Source organism: Rhinolophus ferrumequinum, chromosome 7 (genome assembly GCF_004115265.2).
Source record: "Rhinolophus ferrumequinum isolate MPI-CBG mRhiFer1 chromosome 7, mRhiFer1_v1.p, whole genome shotgun sequence".
In the NCBI taxonomy this organism is placed as follows: Eukaryota; Metazoa; Chordata; class Mammalia; order Chiroptera; family Rhinolophidae; genus Rhinolophus; species Rhinolophus ferrumequinum.
In genome coordinates, this window is record NC_046290.1 from 93,928,743 (window position 1) to 93,948,481 (window position 19,739).

Sequence of the window (19,739 nt, forward strand, 5' to 3'; positions counted from 1 at the left end):
CAGGACCAGGGCAGGTACTCAGGACATGTTTGTCCCTTCCGTGCCGTCATATTCACATACAGCGTTGGCGAGGCCCCACGGGCAGGGAATTTCGGTGGACGCAGGATGGGCAGTTCAGCGAGACTCAAGCAAATACAAGGCAAGTATCTCATATCAAGGAACCACTGGGGGCCGTGAGAGGCCCTGCTTTCTCTTCAAACCAAACCTTGCTCCAAATGCAGAAGGAAGGCAATGGCTTTCTAAGAAACACAGAGAACCAAGGCACCCTGTCATATCCTTTCTTACTTGTTTACTTCCCCGTATTAGCCACAATGATGACACTGAAGGAAAAGGAAAGATAGGGCAACTCGTAGTTTCTTTTCCTCTTAGTCCTTCCTTACATATCATAAGCCGAAGCCAGAGGGATAGTTGTGTATCAAGAAGTGAAATAAAAACAGTTGAGTTACTTTTGTTCAGTATTTCCACTGTTGGGGTGAGAATGAAATACATATATGCACGTACAAGCCACAATATGAATTGTGTAAATTTGGTGATTCTATATACAAGTTAAATGTTCTTATAACTGCATTCAAGACTGGCATTGAACAACATAAAAATGAATGGTAAAGAATGAGATGTCGGGGCAGCTGGTTAGCTCAGTTGGTTAGAGCTCGGTGCTCTTAACAACAAGGTTGCTGGTTTGATCCCTACATGGGCCACTGTGAGCTGCGCCCTCCACAACTAGATTGACTTGAAGCTGATGGGTCCTGGAAAAACACACTTAAAATAAATAAAAGTTAAAAAAAAAAATGAGATGTCAAAATGTGAATAATTTAAATTTTTTATTTTTCTGTACTTAGAATGACATCAAATCGCAAATCAAAAAACAAAACACCTTGAGAAGTCAAAAGAGAGACCACAGAAGGAAAACGTTTTATGTTTCAGTACTTTTAAGGACACATTTTTCCTGCTTCTTGAACAGTGTATCCCACGTTTTTGTTCTGGAGTTATATAGCTGGCCCCAGCCCTGGGGCTGAACCATTCAGGGACCAGGCAGGAGGAGAAGCGTGTCTCACGCGGTATTTTCTTCTTTTCCCAGTTCTCTGCAAAGCAGATTGAGCAGGGGTGCTGGGGGCCTGCAGGGGCCCAGCCAGGCGGCTGAGCAGCATGAGATTAGAGACTCCTTCCTGGAGGCGGCGACATGAGAGCTGGGCCTGGAGAAGGGAACAGAATGTTGGCAGACAAGGGGGCTTTGAGGACACCTGGTGGTCATCTGTCCAGGAACCTTAGGGTTCTCCGAGCGCCGGGCTGGCCCTGGCAAGTGTGACCACCTGAGCAGCAGCTCCAGGCCTTTGGCACCGGCCCTAAAGGAGCCAGAGCAGGAGAGGGTGGAAGACCATGCCTCAGAGAGGGGGTCCTCAGTGCTCCCGGTCCAGGCCCTAAACAGGCCCCTCCCCCCTCATTCAATGAACACACATGTACTGAGCTTCTTCTGGCAGTGCTCTGGGTCAGGACAGAGAGCAGAGAACAAGACAAACCAGAGCCCTGGCCTGGGGGGGACAGCTAACTGGAAATGAGCAGGAGCTTAGGGAGGGACGATCTCGGCCATCAAGGGGGACAGGAAGCTCCAGGTTCAGCGGGGTTTGGGATAGGTTGGGCCTGGACAAACTGTTTCTCCGAGCTGGACGGTGCTGTCAGGGAGCCTGGGCAGGAGGCTCAGATGTCCAGAAGTGTTAAAGGGCACCTCTCAGGAGAGCCCAGAGGGCAGGGGGCTAGCCGCCTTGAGCAGGTGGGCTCTGAATAAATTAGAAAGCGGCTCCGCTCTGGGCAGATGCTGTGCTGGGGTCCTAGGGGTGAGGGGCTGCCTGTGGAGGCAACCCCGTGCCCCTGAGGCCTGGTGAGCTCAGTGTGGCCTGCACTTCAGCCTGGCTCGCCCGCCCACAGCCTGCCAGACCACTGACCTGGCATGGCCGGTCTAGATGTCCAGTGTGTCTGTGTTCTCAGGTGTCTGGCCCACCACCCCACTAGGGTCCCTCAGGCCACAGTGGGATGGGGCCACGGCCGGGGGTAGGGGCCTCACAGCTAAGGCCCTGGATCCTTCTACATGCCAGACACCATTCTGATCCTTTAGCACTCAGGAACTCATTTAGTTCTCATGGCACCTCCTCCAGGCGAGCAAACTCCTCATCCCCATGTGATCAGTGAGGTCACTGATGCACAGAGAGGTGAGGTTATTTGCCCAAAGACACACAGTTAGAAAGGGCTTAGCTAGAATTTGTACTCTTAACCACTGGGCCAATGAGCTCTTTCTCTTTATCTCTGGGTTCCCTTTGGTTCTGGTTAGCTGGCCCCTTTTAGACCATTTAGAATGAAGATGAGATAAATTTATCAAAATGTTAGATAAAGTCCTCATGTTTTTTAAAACGATTGCAAAAACCGCAATTACTTTTGCACCAGCCTAATACAAATGAATGAACTAAGGCTCAGAGAGAAGGGACTTGCCTGCAGTTGCTCAGCAATTCCTGCCTCCCTGCTCTGGAGTGGACCAAATAGTCCCGTTCTGTCACCTGAATGCCCCTCTGAGATCTCAAAGTGTCCCAGCCTTCAGCCTTGGGGGACACGACAGTTGAGGGCCTCAGTGATTAGGCGGTTTGTACCGAGAAGCAGAAGAGGGCTGAAGTCCAGCCCAAACTCAGCTCCCTGGTGCGGGGTGGGGCCCTGGCATGGGACCTGTGGTTATGGGGCTTTGGAAAGGACGTTCAGAGGGTGAGCCCCTGGCTCCCTGCATCGGTATACTGCACCCCTTTGTCACCCGGGGAACAAGGACACGCTTTGCCCATCTCCTTGGGGACCTGAGCTGATGAGTTAGTTGAATGTATTCTCCTACATTTTCCACCTGGGTTACTTTCCCCTCTCCTCCCTCATCTGACCAACCCAGTTGAAGGTGCAGCTCCCACCCATCCCTGACCACTTGACAACCCCTCTTGAACTTCAAATGGACAGTTTGCAATTTGCCCTCTTGCTATTGAAACCAAGGTCATTTTCTGTGACCTTGGTCCAGAGCACTAACCTCCTTTTTAAGATCAATGTTCATTTAACTAAATTAACATTTCCCTCTTTGATGCATCCTCTGGGAGGTCCACCCTGGCGTTCCGGGCACGTGGAGGTGCTGAGGGCTTCCTGTGTGCTGTGCTCCTCTGGAGAAGTGTGGAGGCGGGTCGGGGAGCGGGGAACCTTCAGGGCATCTTCCAGGTGATGGAGACAGCGGAGTGGTGCCTCTTATTTTTTCAGGCCACAATAGCGCCCGTTAAGTGTGTATCAGCCTGATTCTGGCAAGGAGCTGAGGCTTTCTCTGGGCCTGATCAGCTTCCCAGTTCATGGAGGTTGTACCAACTGCCCAGAACCTAACAAGTCCCAAGGGTCACAGTCACGTGGGATGTTGGGGGCTGGGCTGTCCCCAGGGCCAGGACAGGGAAAGTAGGCAGAGAGGCGCTTCAGGCGCTCTCTGGGCTCTGCCCAGTTAGCCAAGCTCATGGATCTCTGGCCCCACCATTCAGCGGCCCCGGGTGAGGGGAAAGAAATAGGCCATCTGTGAGCTTTCCAGGGCTCTGAGGAGTCTGGGCCCACCGCCTCCATGAGCACCAGCTTTCTCTGCTCTTTATTTATTTTCAGAGCAGGCAAGTGGATTTGAAACACTTCTTCTGAATGTTTAACCCAGGGGGGAACGTCAGGCTTATGAATAATGCAGCACATCAGGGACTAGGGCTTGGCTGGCTCGTCTTGTCCGGGAGGCTCCAAGTCACCACAAATGGGCCCTGGACAAATCCTGCCCTGCCACTTGCTGCTCTGTGCAGTTGGGCAAGACTCTCTGAGCCTCAGAGTCCCCAGACAGAACCCGGGGGTGCTGAGCTTCTCCTTACCACCCACAGGGCGGCTGTGGCCTCATTGCTGCCTTGGCCCTCCTTTGGGGCACTGCTGTCCTTGCTCACGGCCTCAGAGACTATCAGAGCCCACCAGCCTTTTCTAAACACGGACCCCATAGCAGCAGAGACTGACAGGGATTCCAGGCTGTTGGGGGGCACAGGTGGAGTGAGGGGGGCTGTTGGCTGGCAGCAGTGGGCACATCTCACCCCGTCCTTGGGTTACCGGGGTGGGCTCTCTTAAAGGGACTATTTTTATATAGGCAGGTTGCAGTCCTCCTACCCTGGGCCTCCAGCCTCACTTCTCCTGGGCAGAAAGGGGGTCTCTGGATGCCAGGAATGTCCCGCCTCCCAGGACCTGTGCCTACAGCAGTGGTGCTGTCCTGCTCCTTAGCCCTCTGCCAAGACCCCTCAGACCACCTCTGAGCTCTGGGGGCACTAAGTCACCAGTGAAATCCAACTCAGGTGTGGAAGAACCATCCTCTCTAGGCTGCCTCACCTCCCGGCGGAAGTCACACCACAGCTCTGGAGTGCCCTCTGTTGGTGGGGCGACAGATTATGTGCCCCACAGCCCTCAGGCATCTAAGTGGCTACTGCCTAGGCTACAGCAGGGATGGTTTCAGTTACACATGGGGAGGATTGTTGGGTATTAAAATGGATGAGCAAATGGTCAATCAGCGAGTTGTCTGCAGAAGAGTGGGTGGGTTGGCGGGAAGCAGGGGAGGGACATGCAACCCTGTGGCACTCCTATTCCCCACGCGTCCCTCAAGCTCTGGGAGGCAGTGACCTCACGCTACTCTCTATCATAATATTTACCAACAGCGCTGCAATTGAGCCAGGCAGCTCGGCAATTATAATCATGTTATCATTATTGCTGATAATTCTGATCATAAGCATAAATTATAAACAGAAGCGGGGCACAGTCGGTGGGAACAGAGGCAGGAAAACCTCTGGGAGGGTGTGTGGGGGGTGAGACTGGCTCCCTCCCCACTCACTCGATCCCACCCCCTTCTGTTTCTAGCCAAGGCCAAGTGTCCCCTCCAGAGGTTGGCCCAGGAATACTGGGGACTCTGAGTGGCCGTTCCCTGCCAGAGTCCCAGAGCGGTCCTGGCCACCTCACACAGAGCCCCACTATGCCTCACAGAAACTATTAAGGCGCAATTATTACAGAGACAGTCATTCCAAATTGATCTTTCAGTTACTCCACAGCTGCAACCATGGAGACGGCCCTAGCTCAATTACATGCCTCTCGCTGTTCTTGAAAGATTCCAGCGGACAGAATTGGAGGAGGAGACAGAGAGCAGAGACGACGGAGACAGAGGCACAAGGAGAGAGAGAGAGAGATGCAGAGAGCAATGGACACAGAGACCCCCAGAGACAGAGAGAGACAGAGTCCCAGAGGCAGAGACAAACAGACCTGAGTGAGATAGCTGGGAGAGATAAAGGCTGAGAGAGAGAGAAATGACAGCGAGATCCCAGGAAAGACAGAGCTGATTTAGACAGAGACAGAGACAATCGAGAGAGACAGCTGGGATCAGACACGGAGAGAGTATGGGAGGGGACACAGAGGCCAAGGCAGAAACAAGGACACAGAAAGACCCATGCACACACTGTGCTGGAGCTACCTAAAAAGAGCAACAAACACGTGGAGAGAAATAGAGACCAACAAGTCACCTGAAAGCAGACAGATGATGTCCATTTTCTTTCCTTCATTCATTCAGCAAATGTTTGTAGAACTCTTCTGTGTGCCCAGCCGGAGACTGGGGTTGCCAAGGTGCACAAGCTCCCCCCACCCCACCCCCAACTTCTGCCCTCACATGAGCTTAGAATTTAATGAGTTAGACAGGGATGAAATAATCTCTCACCCAATGTAAAGTTTTGATCAGGCCAGGTGCTCTCTGAGGGCCTTGGTGGGGTGGGTGGCCCGGTCAGTGCAGTCAGGAAGGCTGAGGTCTGCAGCGCAAGGAGCTGAGCTTGGGGGGCAGGCAGGTGTAGGACTATGCATGCAAAGGCGCCATGCGAAGGCCTCCCTCATGCAAAAGCAAGGACTTGGTTCCAAGGCCTGGGCCAGACCTTCCCTTGGAGGGGGTGGGGGCTATAAGAGGCTGGTGGCGGGAAAAAGGGAGATCTGTGTGGTATCTTCTCCTGGGGTGGGGGTGGGAGTGCAGCAGGGTCTTGGGTTCCCAGATAATCCTGGGGTGGTAGAGAACTATTTTAGCACGTGCTGGGGCCCTGAACCAGTGGGTCTTTGGCATGCAGGCTGGAGGGGGCTGTCCAGTTGGTTCCTCATGGGCCTCTGCAATCCCCATTCCCTCCTCAGGCTGAGTCGGGTGCCCCTTCTGGCTCCAGGGCCCAGGGCCCCTTCATTGCTGTACATATAACTGCTGGCCCAGAGCTCCCAGGAACAGGGACAGAGTGTACATGATGCCTGGGGCAGAGGGGCACTTTGGCACGGAAGCAGGGCCCTACCTCCCCAGGGCTAGTCTGGCAGCCTGTGACAGAGGAGCCAGCCTTGAGTGCCCTGTGGCATAAGGGAGGTGGCTGTGGGCCGGTACCGCATGGCTGTGTGGTCAGACCACAGATGCCAGAGCTCAAACGGCTCTGAGAGCACGAAGCTCAATACTTCTGAACTGGAATGTGTGTCACAAAGAGCTGTGGACTCTGTACAAATGCAAAGTCCCAGACCTCCGTACCCCTCACGTCTGAGCCAATGCATCTCCTAGACGGAGCTGGACCTGCGCGTTTAACAAGCATACAAGTGAGAAAACTGAGGCCCAGGTCCCCCAAAGTCAACAGCTGCGCTGAGATGGCAGATGCTCTCACATGACCCCCAGTCCCAGCTTGTCCACTTGCCACATCTGATCCCCATCTGTGTGCCAAGCTCTAGGCTGGGGCTGAACTCACTGTAGGCCTTGGGCTGTAACACCACCTCTTCTGCAGGTGAGGAAACTGAGGCTCAGAGAAGAAACCCCCCTTAAAGATGCAGCTGAGTTTCAGCTTCTTGCCGTGCTAGGCTTCTAGCAGGTAAGAGGGTGCCTGGCTGTTTGGTGTCCCCTCTCCGCCCAGCCCTCCACTGAGACACACACTAAGCAGAAGTCCCCCCAAAGCTCTCCAACAGACCTTGTTTTTCTGAGTGTCTGCGGAAGTTGCTTTGAAGTGCTTTTCCCTTGTTTTTCCTTTTTTGGCCCTGAAGTTGTCCTAAATCTTCACTGATTTATAACTAAATTTGCTTAGCAGAGCAGCTGCCTGGTACTTGCTAGAAAATAAAGCCTGCTGGTTCCTGCTGTGGTTGGGAGGCTGTGGTCGGGGCGGGGGAGAGGAGAGGTGCTGGGACCTGGAAAACAGGGGTCCCTTGTGGGGGGCTACATAAGAGGCAATGCCTTTGTCCCCCTTGTCCCAGCCCCTCCCAGCTAGGGGTCAGGGAGGCCTCTCCGCAGCCTCAGTAATACCCAGTTCTGGGTGGCATGTTAGACATGACCTCAGGCACCTATCTGAGCCTATTTCTTCCATAGAAGGAGCCTGATGTGAAACGTTAAGCACCACACCTGGCTTAGAGTAAGGAGTCAATAAATGTCAGATATTGTTATTAGTCGTATTTATAAGGGCAGCTCCAGGACCCTCACTCCTGCTCCCACCATGTGCAGCACCATGTGCACCTCTTATAACTGAGTTTCTATATGAGAATCAACTGGAAAAAGGCTCTGTGGCTTAAAAAGAGTTGGAAAACTATCCCCCAGACCTGCATGGTCCAATAAGTAGCCACGAGTCACATAATAAAGTCTGTTTCATCCAAATTGAGATGTGCTACAAGTGTAAAATAAACACTGGATTTCAAAGACTGAGTGTAAGGAAAAGAATGTAAGGTTTCTTAATTTTTTAAAATATTACACGTTGAAATGAGCACATTTTGGATAGGTTGAGTTAAATAAAATATGTTATTAAAATTAATTTCACCTGTTTCTTTTTACTTTTTTAACATGACTACAAAGAAATTTAAAATTTCCTCTGTGGCGTGCATTTGTGGGTCACTTATTTCTTTTGGCCAGCGCTCCCCTCAACTACTCACCAGGCCAAGCCGAGTGCCTGCGAGGCTGGCTGCAGACCTGCCCACGTCTGAGAGGAAGACCTCCCTACGTCCCAGCTGTCTCCGCTCCAGCTTGCCAGGGTGCCTAAAATCCCAACACTAGGGCTTTATTTTGGGGGTTCCGGAAGGTTTGGAGGACTCTAAGAGGTTACTCTGCTGATCAAAGACCTCAGGGAAGGAAATGGTTTGTCCTCAGCAGCCTAGACCAGCCATGGAGACAAAGCTCCAGGAGAACAGAGCCCAGACAGATGAAAGGAGATTCCAGGAGGCCTGGGAGTGGCCCTTCGTGGGGAAAGGGGGCTGGAGATTTAAGTCACAGACTCTGGGGCCCCCAAACAAGCCCATCACCTACCCTTTGCCCCTGTGCAGCCCACACGACACCTCCGCGCCCTGGCAGGTAGAGACAGTTAACATCTTGGCTACCATCTGTGGCCACCTCGTCTGCCCTTGTCTCATGGATCCTGCACGCTATGCTGTCTTTGAAAGTCTACTTCCAAATATCGAATTTTATTTTCCCTTTGGTTTCCATGATGGAATAAGAGATATACTGCTCTGAAAATAAATAGGGGTAGTTGATTCCAGAGGCATTCATCCAGATAAAATCACATTGACGAAAATACAAGGAAAGCCACAGAGATGGTGCGAAGGAGTAGCAGGTGGGGTAAGGAGTCCTGAGGTCTACCCCTGCTGCTCACCCTGAGCTCCTGCAGCTCAGTCTTTTGCCTCTCGGTACAGCAGTGTATTTACCCAAAAGATGAGGGTTCACTGTCCTCATCGTTAGTCCCTTGTGGTCACGTACAGGGCATCACAGCTCCAGGCTCCCTCTGGGCTTGCCCTAATGTTCAGAGAAGGGTTACCTTGTTGGGGATGACTGGGTTGTCTATTTTCCTATCCCCATGGAGTCTTACCTTCAAGGAACAAAGAGCCAGAATTGGCCCAGAATCGTGGGAAATGATACATGGAGATCAGGGACCCAGGTCTGGGCCCAAACCGCAGGGGAGCAGGGGGTTGAGTCCATATGGACAGTTCTCCCTGGCACCTAGTTTGCTGGTCAGAGAACCTGGAACATACATGGCCAGGAAGATACCAGCTCCTGCTTTGGTCATTCCTGGGCTGATGGGGAAACAGGACGCCCCAGTACACAATCATTCACTTCTGCAAATGACCCTACATCCTACATTCCCATCTGTGAAATGGGTACTGTTAGGCCCACATGGTTAAGTGAAGAAGGGCATGGAAAGGGCTTTGTAATGGGAGAAGTCCTGTGGCTTCAAGGCTGTTAAGAAGAAGGCAGCGAGAGGAGCCTCAGTTTCCACACCTGCATAGTAGGCGGGGCCCTGGACTGGTGTGGGGCAGGATGTGGCAGGGCCAGTGCAAATGGGCTTCATAAGGCAGGCAGGAGAAATTCCTGAGGGTGAGGAGTGGCCACTTGCAAGGACTTCTCAACCAAACTCTCCTTGCAGCTGAGGGAGCACTGCTGCCCGTCCCAGAACAGTTCAAAGCAAACTCTGAGCCTGACGTCCCGAGATGAAGCAACAAATATACTCCAGGCACTACGCTAAACATTTTTGCTGTATTATATGTCATTTAATCCTCACAGCAATTTTATGAAGGACTATTTTAGCTCCATTTTACAGATGAGGAAGCTGAGGCCCAGAGAGGCCAATTGATTTGGCTGAGGACACACAGCCAGTGAATGTGGAGCCATTCGTTATACCCGTTACATGCGGCTGAATGGGGCCTAGACATGCCAAGCCAGGGCCTTCTGCTGTGCCACACTGCCCACAGTCTCTGCCTGGACAACGTTCGGGTCAGGCGGGCTATTCCCACTGGGAAGACAGCCTAGAGGCAGGAGGGTGGAGGCATCCACCCCCAGTGCTCCACTTGTATTACTGCTGCTCTGGATTCTGCATGCAGAGGGCAGTACTGAGCACACACCAACCCTCAGCTGTCTAGGCCTTTGGCTCCAGAGGCTTCTGGCACTCTGCCCCAGGATTTAGGGTCCAGGAAGCATTCTGTCCAGAAACCACAGCCTAGTCAGCCAGCTCTTTCTGGGACCAGCTTCCCCCGGCCAGGCCCACTGAGCCATGCCTTACCGTCAGCACCTCACGGGCAGGTACAGATGTGATGGAGGGACCACAGGACAATGGGCAAAACGAGGCCTATAGAGCCAATCCCAACAGTGTCACTCACGTGTTGTACGTCCCTAAGTAAGTCACTTCACCTCATTGTAAAATGAGGCCACTAGGACCCCTCCTCTAGGCTTAGTGTACGAACAGCTATTTGATACACACTCTGCCCAGCGCCTAGTAGACGCTTAACAAGGGAGCCCATCATCACTGTCACCCACCCTGGGGCCACGCTGCAGTTGACTGAGAGGCCGCAGGAAAGGGGAAGTGGAGACTCAGAGACGTGAACTGCCTTGCCCTAGGTCACACAGTGGTGCAAGGAAGCGCCAGGAGGTGAACATGAACAGTCAGGCTCCCAACCTTGGCTCTTCCCCTGGGCCATGCTGCCATACCAAGGACAGCACAGGGCGGGTGGGGAGGTGGGTCTAAGGACCACACAAGGTGCCTGCTGGTGATGAGGGAGAACAGGAGGTACCCTAAGGGGGCAGGGGGGCGGCACGGGATAGAGTGAGTGTACCTCATTCCTAATCCCCACTTCGCTGGCCAATACCCTCTGTGGGCAAGCCATCCAGGGGACACCGGAGCCCCTCTGGGCTCAGCCTTGGCCTGGGTATTGCCAATATGGCCTGCCAGGGAAAAGCGCAGTCTGGTAGGCTTGTGGGCTTGCCAGGAGGAGCCCTGGCCAGCCAAGGTTAGCCTTAACCAAGTACCCACCGTGTGTTCAACAGGGCCCCAGGGGGCTGGGGGGAGACCCTGCGGGTTTTGCTAGGACCGAGTAGATTCCCAATCCACATTTGGCTCTCTCCATCCAGGCCAGGAGCTCCCTGGGGTTGGGGCCTGCCTGGTTTGTGTCCCTCCCTGCAATGTCCGGCATAGCAAGGGCTTAGCACAGGGCTCAGGGCACTCCTTGTGCTGAGTTAACTAACATGTATGGCTTCGGAGAGATGGGAAGTGTGCTTCCTGATTCCGAAGGACGCCTGGTATGGTGGGGGAAAGTGGTGGCAAAAACCTGGGTCACGGGATCAGGAGGTGGGCTGCCCAGAGACAAGATGGGACCTGCGGTGTCCAACTGGATCTGCTGCGACCTTGGGCATGTAACGGCCTTCCTTCATATGCCAGGGGACAAAGGCTGAAAGAGGTACCTGGGCCAAACCACCGGAAGATAACCTGGGCATGGCAGGAGTGACCAGCCGTGCTGACTTCAGTTTCTCCAGACGACGCGCGCCGGCCTACGGTCACTCCAGGCCCCGGTCTCTTCTACTGGGATCCTCCCCGCGCCCGCTGAGTGACCTTGACCCTCCAGCCTGGTCTCTGAGCCCCGGCTTCCTAATCCGTCCCTGGCCAGCACTGAAGCTACGGAGGGGCCTCGCCGGGCAGCCAGGGGGCGCCGAGGTCGCGGCGCCCCTCCCGCAGGCCCCCTTAGTGGCGGGCGCTGGGGCGGCGCGAGCGCGCGCGCGGGGCGCGGGGCGGGGGCGCAGCACTCCCCCCGCGGTGCCCAGGCCAGGGCGCGGGGCGGGCCGGGCGGGCTAATCCCGTATGTAAATGGCAGCCAATGGAGGGTGGTGTTGCGCGGGGCTGGGATTAGGGCCGGGGCGAATGGCTGGCAATCTTACTGGGATTACAGAACAAAGAGCCTCCCCGCGCTCCCGCTCTCGGCTCCGCTCCCCGCGCCGCGCCCCGCCCTCCGCCGCAGCCCGCGCCGGGGGTGGGGGCCGCCGAGCGCCAGCCCCCCGGCCGGCCGAGAGCCCCCGCCGCGGCCCCCTCCCCGGCCCGCGCCCCGCGCCCGCCCGCCCCCGCCGCGCGCGCCGCCCCGCGCCTCCTCTGCCGCGCCGTCCCCTATTCTCCCGGATTAATTAAGGAGGCAGCGGCAGGAGGCTGCGTCCTGGCCGCGGGCCGGGGCCGGGGCGCCGCTGGCAGGAGCGCTTGGGGATCCTCCAAGGTAGGAGAAACTTTTGCGGGGGGCGGGCGCCCAGGCCCTTCTCCCCTCTCCTCCAACCTCCGTGGCCCCCGCCCCTCCCCCTCAAGGTGTTACAGAATCTGGGTCCGGCTTTTGGGTGCATTGCGAGGCACGTGACTGGGATTATAATTCGGGCCCGGGGAGGGGAGGCACGGCCGCCCCCACCTGCCGGGAGGGTGTGGGAATCGGGAGCTGTCACCCCCGGCCCTTCCGGAGGTGGGGGGCGCCCCGGGCGGGCAGCGGGCGCCCGCAGGCTGCTGCAGTTGGCGAATGAGGTCAGTTGTGCTGCCCGTGAGGCGGTCGCTCCCGTGTGGGAGCCGAGGGGGCTGGGAAGGCCGCGGTCCCCCCACCTCTGCCTTCCTCGGGCTGGGCCATCCCTTGGCCCGTGCCCCCCATTCGCAGGCTGAGTCTAACACAGCGAGTACTGGCCCAGCACACTGTTTGGGTCTTCGGGGAGGGGGCTGGCCTGAGCGGTAACATCTGAACCACTGGTGGGGGGCAGGAGTCTCAGAGGATGGCAGTGTGTGTGGGGGGGACAAAGGGTTCAGAGGAGCAAGTTGGGGCGCCCCATCTGTGGGCAGTGCCTGAGTTCTGCGGATGGGTGGGGAGGTCAGGCCGTGGAGGAGCCACAGGGTGCGTGATGCCCACCCCCCATCCTGAATCCCTGGGAATGGTGGGCTTCACACCTCTCCTGGGCTCCCCAGTTACATTCTCAGCTAGGGAAGGGCATGATGCCCTGGGTCCAGAGGATGACCATGCATCTGAGAGTGCCCTCTTGGCGGTGCTGGAGGGGGCTTGAGCTCTGGAGGTCTGGCCCTGTGACCCAGCCTCCCAGGAACAGACCTGGGGTTGGAGGCTCCCCATCACAGCCAGAGTCAGGGAGCACAGCTTGTAGGGGTCTCCCTGCTGGGCACGTGGGAGAAGCACTAGCCCTGGACAGAGCGTGGTAATGGAGATGTGGGGTGTGGGGCTGCCCTGTGATTGCTCTGGGCCTGGCAGCAGGGTGACGGGTAGGCCCAGATAGCAGGCACCTGCCGGAGCTTCTCTTACTGCCTACGGCAGAAGGAAGGGCTGGCCAGAAGCTGTTCTCACCCTCTCTGGCCATCGTGTTCCTCTGTGTGTTTGGTGGCCCGGTGGCTAGGACTGCTCGTTCCTCAGTACTGGCCTTGGGCCTCGGGGCTTGGGAGGTGCCTCAGATCTGCCCATTTATTTCAGCAGCGTCATTCCCAAAGGGAAAGGGCACCAGCATCGATTATTTATTCGGAGCAGGAGGCACCGGTGGCTGGGAGGCTGGTGGCTGGTGGCTGCTGGCTGGGAGGGGATGGGCACAGGACAGCGACACCAAGGATGGGGTCAGTAAGGTGGCCCTCGTGAGCCACCCAGTGCAGGGCCCAGGACGGTTTGAGGTGGACTTACCTCTCCTGAACAGGGACAGGTGGACCAAGGCGATAGGATGTTGGAACCCCCAACCTGCTTTTGGGAAGTGGGAGGCTTAAGACCACACCCCATTCTGGAGCCTGCTCCGAGAGTGACCTAGAAAGTCGCAGCTCTGACTCAGTGGGTCCCAGAGGGCCCCAGCAGCGGAAACCAGGAGGATTGGAACTCTAGCCGCTCATCCAAAATGTGGGAGAACTTGGGGGGGGGGAGGTTGTAAAATTGGGCCTTGAAGACAGCATTATAGGGGTGCACTTAACCTACTTAAGAGGGCTGTTCTCTAGATGCTGGAGGAAGGGACATTTATTGCCATGTGCTAATCACAGATACTTTTTATGTGTTCATTTAAGGCAGTCTCCCAGAGCTGCGCTAGCCCCTGACATGGTGACAGTGCTCGAAATAGTTGGGAAGGCAGATGTGAACAGAGGGGCCTCGGAGGCAGCTGTTCTTGCAGCCAGCCTGTCTCCAGCAGCCAGGGTGGCTACAGTTTGGTAGTGGACTGGTTATCAGAGACCCTAGGTAAGAATCTCAGGGTGACATGGTGTGTGATGGTTTGGGGCGATCATGCCCTAAGTGTGACCTTGGAACCACAGACCGCATCTGCTTCATCCTCATTCTCGGTTCTGGTTCATCTCCTCCAGCTCTCATCTGCCCACCCAGGCTTCCTTGGTCCCCTCATTGAATCCTGTGGTTTTCCTGAACGGCCTTTGCACATGCTGTTCTTACCTGGAAGGTTCTTCCCACCCTTCCCCTGAGGTGAACTTCCTGTAATGGCCGTGCCTGGCTAGAGTTGGGGGGCAGGGGTTATAGAATTTGTCTTTTTCCTCTCGTTGGTCTGGTCTTAGCTGGCTGTCATGTCCTCAGGCTGGACACCTGAGTTGGTCCCCAGAGCTGGCCAAGGTGCTACCTCTGTGTCCCCATGCTATCCTGTCCTTCCTCTGTCCCAACATTGATCTCACTCAAAAGTTACATGACTGTCTCCTCAGTTGCCCTAGGGACAGGGCAGGAACTGAGACTTGCTTTTGATTCCTTGGTGCCCCAGGGCTGGTACCCAAATACTTGGTGAATGGCTGCTTGAGTGGCTGAATGAATGAATGAATGAAGTCCTGCTCCAGAGCCTTGGCCCACATTGCTAAGCAGACTCTCCTGTTGTTCCTAAATTCCGGTCTCTGGGGCAGGTCCCCCCACGGTGGTAGGAATCCCAGGGTCTTTGTCTGAGCTTCCTGCTCACCATCTTCCCAGGGCCTCCTCTTTCCCCGTTTTCCTGGCCTGTGTCTTCTGAACCTGAGCTGGGCTTTGCTGCCCAGGTATCACCATCCGTCCCGCTTCTCTCAGTTCTCTGACTCTTGGCCCTTCACGTGCATCTCTGTTTGATGGCCGGCAGCCAGGGACGCAGTCAGTTTCTTTGGGACAATCCAGGTGCGTGTGCCCAGCATGATGGGGCCCACAGAGGCCTTAGGGGGTACCCAGGAACAAGACCTGCAGGGTCAATTCACAAACACCGGAGAGCAGAGCAGGACCCTGGGCCAAGGGCTCAGGACCTCCCAGGATGTGGGCCCAGGAGCCATGGACCTTGGGGAGACTGGAAGGGAATTCCCAGCAGGAATTCATAAACAGGGGCAGAGTGGGGGGAAGGCTTTGACTGTGGGGGAGAAGGAGGAGGTGGACCTGGTCAGTTCACCTCCAGTGGGATGGGTGTGCCCCTTGGTGGCGGGATAACCGTGGAGACTTCTGTGTGGAGGTGTTGGTGGGTCCCAACACTGGGCACCCAGCTTCCTCACGTGCAGTGATGTCTGGCTGGGACTGTCTGATCCTGATGCTCACCGGGGCCGGTGTTGTGTCCTTTCAGACTTCGTGCTGTGGGTTATAGTGATGACAGCAGAAGCTCAGAGACCTGGGGGGAGGGAGCTGCCAGGGGCTGAGCCTCTGTTCTCTGGGGTGAGTTAGATTTCCTGAAGGAGCTGGTGGGCTGTACTTGGTTCATACCAGACTGGGGTGACTGGTGGCAGTGTCTCAGGCGGAGAGGAGAGCTGTTCTTCCAAACGCCCTTCCTCTTGGGCTGGAGCTGGGCCTGGCTGACCCAGAGCTGTTTGCAGGCCCACCTGTCTTTCTCCTTCAGGACCACCTGCTTCGGGTTGCCAGATTTAGCTAATAAAAATAGGGACGCCCAGTTAAATTTGGATTTCAGATAAGCAACGGATAATGCGGTTTTGGGGACATCACTTATACTGAAAACTTAACTCATCGTTTATCTAAAGTTCAGACTGAACCGGGGGTCTTGTGTTATCTGGCAACCCTACAGCTGCGGTCTATTGAGGACTGGGGAGGGAGGGGCTCAGGGGGGGGCTGGGGCCTGAGCTGGGCTCAGGGCTCCATGGGAGGCTGCGGGGGTGGGTACGGGGTGTGTTTGAGTCTAGCAGCAGTGATCCTGATTTCCTGGGTGAGGCATTCTCCAGTCTGTGGTCCAAGGTGCAGATCTCCTGTTAGGCCTGGTGGTGTGGGGGGCTCAGGGTCCCCAGTCTGTGCAGCCCCGCTTTTGTCTTCTGTGCCACTGGTTCATACGGCACAATAAGAGATGCTGGGAAGAGGGAAGTTGCCGGGGACAGCCTGTCAGAAATGAAATCAGGATTTGCAGTCAAGATTTGCAGAGCCAGACCTGATCACTGGAAGGCTGTTTCTCGGATGCCCACCTGCAAGGTTTGGAGGTTCTGTCCCCGGAGCCCCTGGTAGGAGAAGGTCCTTGCTGGACCAGTCCCAGGTGTGAGTGGCTATCCCTTTGGAGGGACGCTAGGTGAGTGCAGCATTGTGGTTGCTGGGAAATGCTGCCATGCCGCCATCTGAGGTAGGGCCCTCTCCCCGCACCCCCGCTTAGCGCCTTTGCTGTGCTGAGGTCCCTGGAATGTGGGGGGAGGAGGCCCATGGCCAGGAAATGAGGGGCGGGGTCTCATGGCTCATGTGCCCTTGCCGCCAGTCCAGCCGTATGCTCACACGTAACATGGAGTTGATATCCCCTGTCCTGCCTGAGCCCCAAGGTGGCACTGTGGTTTGAGGGGCTCAGTGTTGCATTGGGGGGACTCTGCAGCTGCTCTTGGGTATGTGGGTCACCCTGGTGCAGGTGTGGAGTGGAGACAGGCTGGGAAGCCAGAGGTGAGAGCACCCAGCTTGAGGGCGCTCAGCCAGGCTGTGGTTGGGGAGGGCAGGGGAGTTGCGAGCGGGAGCAGCTGGGCCCACAGCTGGAAGAGACCCTTCAGGCTTCTCTCCTGGAGGCTTGGACAGGGCCAGGCCTGTTTGCTGGTTGGGATCTGTGAAGTTTCAAGGCACATTTTATGGAGGCGGGGGTCTGTGTCTGTCCATCCATCTGCCTATCAATCCAGCAGTCAGTGAGACTTGCAGAGGCAGCACATCTCGGGGTCCGAGGTGCTGGCATCCCACCGCCAGCCAGCAGGTAGGCGGGGCTCACCCACCTGTTGTTATATAGGTGCTGAGGGACGAAAGACAGTCAGTGAAATGCCCAGGTCTCAAGTCTGCCATCCAAGGAGATCGACCAATGCATGCTCATATGGCCCAGCCCCTGTCAAGACGTAGAACACTCCATCTCCTCCTAAAGTCTCCTCAAGCCCGTTTGTAGCCAGCCCCCTCTGCTCCCCCGCTCCAGCCCCTACAACCACTGGCCTGTTTTTTGTCTCTATAGCATCTTCCAGAGTATCACATAAATGCAATCACAGTGTGCAGCCTGTTGGCTTGGTTCCTGGGGCATAATGCATCGCTCACATTGTATCAGGTTCCTTTTGCTTGCCGAGTAGTATTCCATTGTGTGGACCCACCACACAGCTGCACCCGCTCTCCTGGGGCGGAGATCCAGCACACCTGGCTTGACAAGCCCAGCGCTGGCTCAGGACCACCCAGAGGAGGGGGTGCCCTTTTCTCATTTTCACAAAGTCACTGCCTGCACCCTACCCCCATCCAGAGCTGACCTGAACCAGGAGAACCGCATGCCTCCGGCCGCAGAGCTGGAATTTCATCCTCGGGTTCTGGTGACTCACATACAGTGAGGCCCGATGAAATTACACCTGCCTGTGGCTGCCCTCAGGGCTGAATCCTCCGCCATGCTGGTGGGCTCCTGGAACAATTGATGCTCTGGGCCCAGGACAGCTGGGGGGCGGGGGCTGGCCTGAAGGGAGGGGAGCTGTCTGTGCCCTGGGGTGTCTTGCCCTTCTCTGTGTGCCCCACTCCCCTGGGAAGCTGGGGGTCTCTGGCTATGTGTCTCTGGTCTCCACTCCTGTGGCTTGTTAGCTTGGGCTAAAACTCTTTTCCTGAAACAAGGGCAGGGCTTCTTCTGGGGGTAGGGAGGGAGGGCAGTCACAACAGGGCTGTGTGACCTCAGGTGAGTGGCTTCACTTCTCTGTGCCTCTACTTGGTCATTTGTAAATAGGAGAACAGAGCGTCTGGTGTGCAGGATCAGTGTAAGACTCAGCTCGGGTAACCAAAGCCGGTGGGATTCCTCAGAACCCTGGAGGGACCCGGGGGCTGCCAAGGGGAAGGAGGTAGGGACGTGTGGGCCTCCAGCTCCCTGTGTCCCCCGTTGGGCCAGAGTAGAACCACTTTTGTCTGAGTTACTTGTTAGGGTTTTAAATAAAATACTAGGTTTGGGATGTGCCGCGGCCTGTGGTCAGTTCTCATGAACAGTGGCTTTTCTCCTGAATGTTGGTGCATGCAGCACTAAGATTTCAGTTGGTCACAGAAACTTCTAGTCAGGCCGATTCCAGCTCTGCCACCTGCCCGCTGCGTGTGACTTGATCTGCTGCCGCATTGGCTAAGCCTCAGTTTGACCATCTGGAAACCCTGCAGGGTTCCCAGGTGGGTGTCATGACTGGCAGTGCATGAGTGATGGGGTCCACCACGATCGTTGGTCTTTCAGGGCTCCTGAAGGAAAGGGAGCTCCCTGGGTCACAGTCTGGCTCGCATGGGTGTCTTGAGAGATTTGGTTTTAACTTTGTTTTTTGTGCAGAAGTGATTGACTTTTCCTGATGAGCTGGGCTGCCCCCACACCTCCCCCCTGCACCCCACCATTGCCCCCCCAACCCCTGTGTCCTCAAAAGCTGGACTCCTCAGTCCGACCTGTGGACTGTACTCAGTGGGAAGCCAACAAAGAATGTGGCAGGTTAGCCCGTGCAGAAGAGCCCTCGGGCGCTCCTGGGTGGCGCCCTAAGCAGACAGGACCCATGCCTGCCCACCCACCCAGCTCCAGGGTGGTCCTGGCGTACTCCAAGGGGGTCTTGTGACTGGGCCAGTCTGATGTCTCTATCATGTTTATCCAGGAGCTGGTTTTTCAGGTGTGGCAGCTTTCAGCGGAGAGGCCCAGGTTGGGAGAGGTAGGGCCTTTGGGAAGGAGGTGGTTGCCCCGGCTCCCAGCTGGGGATGCAGCCCTCTGGGCAGGTGGGCTAACCAACCACATCCTCCCTCTAATTCGGGGCCATGCCCACCTGGGGCCAGCCACTCCCTGAAACACTGTTCTCAGTACATCCTAGGGAGAGATGCTCGATGTCACCCTGGGTCAGAAGCCATGCCCCTCTTTGGGGGGTCTTTTGGCTGCCTCGGGACTTCCCCACTTCACAGTAGGGTACCAAGGAACCAAAGCCTTTGAAGCCACACAGACATGGGTTCAAGTGTCAGTTCTACCACCGACCTGCTGTGTAGCCTCAGATAAGTAACTTCACCTCTCTGAGCTTCATTTGAACAAATGAGGATTGTTATCCAGACATTGCAGGGTTCTTGGGAGGATCAGCACATTCAGTCTGGGGAAGCTGGTAGACATTCCAGTTAAGAGCGGGTTGTCATAAGAAACAGCCAAACCTGTAAAGAATTTTTATTAGAGTTTATTTGAGCCAAACTGACAACATATGCTGGGGAGCAAGATCTCAAATGCTCTGGAGAATAACAGTTTGCAGTTTCTCTTATGCACCTGAAGTTAGGGAGGGAACGTAAGGAAGATGACATGAAGGTGGGAGAAAGCAAGGGGAGGATTGGATTACAGAATGGTTCAGATTATGTGCTCTCTTGAGGGTGGTCACACGTCAGAAGGAAGGGTCTGAATAGAGGGCATTTCAGAGGTGTGTTAACCTAGGTGCACAGAAACCATGGACAGGGCTTTGCTTACGGCGAAGATAAATACGCCTTTTACTAAAGAAGTTATGTGTCTGGGGCGTGACTACCCACCATGACCTGCCCAGTTAGGA

At 55.7% G+C, this 19,739-nt stretch overlaps 1 protein-coding gene and 1 long non-coding RNA gene across 2 annotated transcripts in view; one reads left to right on the plus strand and one right to left on the minus strand.

Moving 5' to 3' along the window:
- Window positions 1–840: 840 nt before the first annotated feature.
- Window positions 841–11,564, minus strand: LOC117025101 (uncharacterized). Its single transcript, XR_004423551.1, has 3 exons — window positions 11,255–11,564; window positions 8,731–8,818; window positions 841–1,193 (listed from the first exon to the last, which is right to left on the minus strand). It is a non-coding gene; the product is annotated as an uncharacterized LOC117025101 (long non-coding RNA).
- Window positions 11,565–11,937: 373 nt separating this feature from the next.
- The window catches only part of GTF2IRD1 (GTF2I repeat domain containing 1), a 102,755-nt gene continuing 94,953 nt past the window's right edge, over window positions 11,938–19,739 (plus strand). The window contains exon 1 of the mRNA XM_033110823.1: window positions 11,938–12,051. The gene's annotated coding sequence lies outside the window, so the exon portion shown is untranslated. The remainder of the gene's footprint in view (window positions 12,052–19,739) is intronic.